The sequence below is a fragment of the Toxorhynchites rutilus genome, chromosome 2 (assembly GCF_029784135.1).
Source record: "Toxorhynchites rutilus septentrionalis strain SRP chromosome 2, ASM2978413v1, whole genome shotgun sequence".
Classification (NCBI taxonomy): Eukaryota; Metazoa; Arthropoda; class Insecta; order Diptera; family Culicidae; genus Toxorhynchites; species Toxorhynchites rutilus.
In genome coordinates this window covers 20121611-20125730 of record NC_073745.1, presented here as the reverse complement: position 1 = coordinate 20125730, position 4120 = coordinate 20121611, and the positions used below count along the sequence as shown (strand labels likewise).

Sequence of the window (4120 nt, the reverse complement as noted above, 5' to 3'; positions counted from 1 at the left end):
CTTCTTCAAATTCTTTAGAGAAATTTCTCTTATCCGTATTACAAAAACTCAACAAAAAGGTGAACAAACGACCTTTCTCTGGGAGGGGTCAACCATTGTTCGAAAATTTGCTTATTCTTGATTGTAGAAATATCATCTAAAAAACGTAAACTGTGGTCAGAAGAGCAGACTTGAGCAACAAGAATCACTTGCAGAATATCAAGGGTATAATGACTGAAAAGATGAGGGGTGTTTTGGTGCGAAACTCCGCGGAACTTTTTGACGTAGAACTACGTCTTTCATTTCTATACCGGGGTGTAAAACCAAAGTTTCGAAAACGAAAGCGTTACGCCGGAGACCGAGATTTTGAGCTTTAATAGCTCCTAAACAACTGAACGTAATGGTATGATAAACACTTCATTCGAAAGATAAAATGTCTACGCGTTATATACTTGTTACTTTTTGATCCAACAACTTGTTTCAATAGCCTTAAAATTGCTCTCAAAACAGGCTATTGAAACCACTAATCGGTATATAAGCGAGCGCCGCTCGGAAACCCACTCAGTTATAAGTGAACAGCGATTGAGGTACCATCGCAGGAATGAATGGATGTTTCCCTAACACAGACTTCAAAACCATGGAGCCTTGAGAAATCGGCATTGCAAAATGGATACAAGCAGCGGATACTTTTGTACTCGCTTGCGCTTTTGCAAATCGGAATATTTCCCTAACACAGACTTCTAAACCATGGAGTCTGGGGAAACTGACATTGCAAAATAGATGCAAGCAGCGAGTACTTTTGTACTCGTTTTCGTTTCTGAAAATTGGAATGTTTCCCTAAGACTTCGAAACGATGGAGCCAAGGGAAACTGGCATTGCAAAGTAAATGCAAGCAACAGATACATTCGTACTAGTTTGCGCTTTTGCAAATCGGAATGTTTCCCTACCACAGACTTCAAAACCATGGAGTCGGGGGAAATTGGCATTGCAAATGAGATGCAAGCTGCGAGTACTTTTGTACTCGCTTGCGTTTTTGCAAACCGGAATGTGTTTTACCTACACAGATTCCGAAACCAATAAATTGGGAAAATCGGCATTCCAGATCTCGGCAGTACTTTTTATACCCCCATGCATTTTTACACTCCGGATTGCTGAATTTGCTAACATGGTCAACAAAAGCGGGTACAAATGCAACGCTTTGGCTCGGTTATTCAAGACTGCAAGCCCCTTCATGTCGCAAGCTCACTGAACTTCTACGCATACCCTTTGATGATTAGGCAAAATGTTGATAATAAATAGGGATTTGTTTGCAATTGAATTCGTAAATTGTTTCGTTCATTCACTAGTTTAATCAATAATTTACAGCTCTGCGCAGCGGCGATATCGTACCCAATGAGGAGCATTCGAAGTGCGATTATTGCTAATTGAAAAAAACACAAATGATTACTAAGCCAACGGCAGTCCTACGTCAACCTTGCGGTTATATCATAGGTATAACCCATACATAGTTTTTTGCCGAAGGATTTGAAATTTTAGTATCTTTTTTTCTTAAGGAACTTCTTGACTGCACATGCTTGTTCTGACAAATTGGGTGGGCTAACAAGGCTACTGAGATCGTTTCAGCATGCCTGAAACATCTATAATACACACCGCCTACATAGTTTGGGTGAATATAAAAGTGAATTTTTTGACTTTTGCCTATGCGACGCCGCACTGTGCGGCGTCAGCACACGCCATTGCTGTAGAACCAATCGACACGGATATTGATCGAACAAATTAAACACGTCTCTCCTACTTGAGAGTCTGCACTGAATGGATGGCGCCACCACTGACATACCGCTATACAATGCTGCCAGAACATGACATTGATCATATTAACGTTACATGACAGTGTTACAAGCACTCCAACTGTGGGAAGAAGGAATCTACAATTATTGAGCCTTTTATGCACCTTACAAAAACCGTTTCTGTTTTATTTAAAAAAACATTCGTAGCGCTTTTATTGAAAAACTGTTAGATATATAAAAATGTAGATAGAGAAAGACGAGAGTCTTCATATAGATCTTCGATGTGAGTGAGGCGAAGTAGAATTCTCACAACTGGACGAAAAGTATATAATTTTGGGGAGTAAAAAACTTGAAAATGCCGAAAAAAACTGAATAAAACTGTGAAAATTTCAAATAATTCTGGAGATTTTTGGCCTTTGACTGTTTCATTGGCATGCTTGAAAATAAAATTGGCAATATACAGGAAAAACTGAAAGGTTGGCAACCCTGCCTGTAAGACTTGTTGCATCATGCTGAAAAATAATCCAAATTGAATCGGTGTAATGTGCGCATATGTAAATTATGACCGTGGTATCACGAGCGATATAAAAAATTATAGGAGGTTGAGTCCAAGATACGACCGCATTATTGACGTAGAACTAAACTGTTTTTTTTCTATAAGTCGCCATATATTGGTGGGTTGAAACTACTAGGAATATAAACACTTCTCATCATTTTGCGCTATTCTCAAAAGAAACGCTTATGTTAATATTACTGGCCTCGAAAAAAGTTGCATTACATTCTCATGCTCGAGGGAAGCGCAGCTGTCACTCTTAGTGGAGGAGGTTTTGCTACTGGCAAGCGAAACCTAATCACATACAAAATTCCAGAACGACATTTACTCTCTTGGTGACTTAGACAAGCGAAATAAACTCTTTTTGTTAATAACAACCTCGAAAACAGTAGCAATGCTTCATTATGATCAATATTAACGCAAATGCAATCCTAGTTGAAGGCAGTTTTGCAATTGGCACGCGGACTCAAATAACTTATAACATTGCAGTGAGACATTCAAGATGCTTGGTATTCCCCAACTAATTTTTTGGCGCTCAACCTTACCGCTTGCTTCGCCATAACGTCAGTTTAATGCATTGATGCATTCTCAAAGGCACCAACGAAGCCCTTATGATGACGGAAAACAAACAATGTTAACAGCTTGGAAAAAGACTGAATTATGCTACACAGCTTGTTCTCTGCTGTAACACCCATCGATGCGAATTCGCTGATGAGTTTGTCAAGAGCGACCGCCTTCACCACCAGTGGGGGAGCTTGATTTTAGTTACTGCCTGGGTACAGGGTTTACATTTTCGACCGACGCGCCGAAATCGCCTACTTCGCTGTTGTTCGATGCGGTGTCACACTCGCGAAGGCTCGCTTCAGTACGAGCGCTTTTCACTGCACCAACATCGCGTGCATCATTAGATGACGCTTGCCTCGAATTTTTAATGCCCCTGGCAAAGCGTTCGTTTTTTGCAGGGCTCGAACCTGCCTTCCTCTTCTTCTTGCTCATCACACACTACGCGAAGCGTCCAATTTATGACGTGGAAAGAAAAGCACACGATACGAATAACGCGACAAACGAACAGAAAAACCAAACGACGATATCCAAGTGGATTACCACTGATGGGGTCCAATCTTAGATCGAAGCGCAGTGAAAGCAAAGTGAACTGGATTGCTCAACAGTCCGATACCGAATGAAAGTTTGCCTCAGCGAGATCCACTGTTTATACTCTAGGCAAGTATTCCCCTTCATTCTTCTACCTTTTCCTTTGTTCACGGAGACTTCAAATCCTACGATTTCCCCTCCGTTGGTCGTCGATAAGTTGCTCGTTATTGACAGATCTGTTCGGGAAAGCACTCAAATGGACAGAACAAATGTATGGGAAAATGGAAACGCTTAAAGTTTTCATGAATTTTAACCATCTACAAAGCAGGGGAATCTAATGTATAGAATATTAAACAAATCTTACGGAATTTCCGATTCGTTTAGTATATAAATCGCCAAAATCCGTTCGCGACAAAAATAGTTATTAACGTTAACTTTATTTCATAAAAACGTGACCTGTTTTCTGATTTGGCACCCTTAATGAAAGACGTAGTTCTACGTCAAAAAATGCACTTTATTTATTACTCCGATACACTACACGTTTAGTTTACAGGGAAACTTCGATATAACGTACCCTCGTTATAACGTACCCTCGATACAACGTCACTCGATATAACGTACATTTTACCTCGATATAACGTACACATTATCAAAGTCCAAAAAAATATTTTTTTAATATTTTTTTTTTTGAAAGAACAATAAGTTTATT

At 39.8% G+C, this 4120-nt stretch overlaps 1 pseudogene; it reads left to right on the top strand.

Annotated features, from left to right (window-relative positions):
* The first annotated feature begins 1342 nt into the window (after positions 1–1342).
* On the top strand, positions 1343–1533 carry LOC129772188 (U4 spliceosomal RNA; annotated as a pseudogene).
* Positions 1534–4120: the final 2587 nt, after the last annotated feature.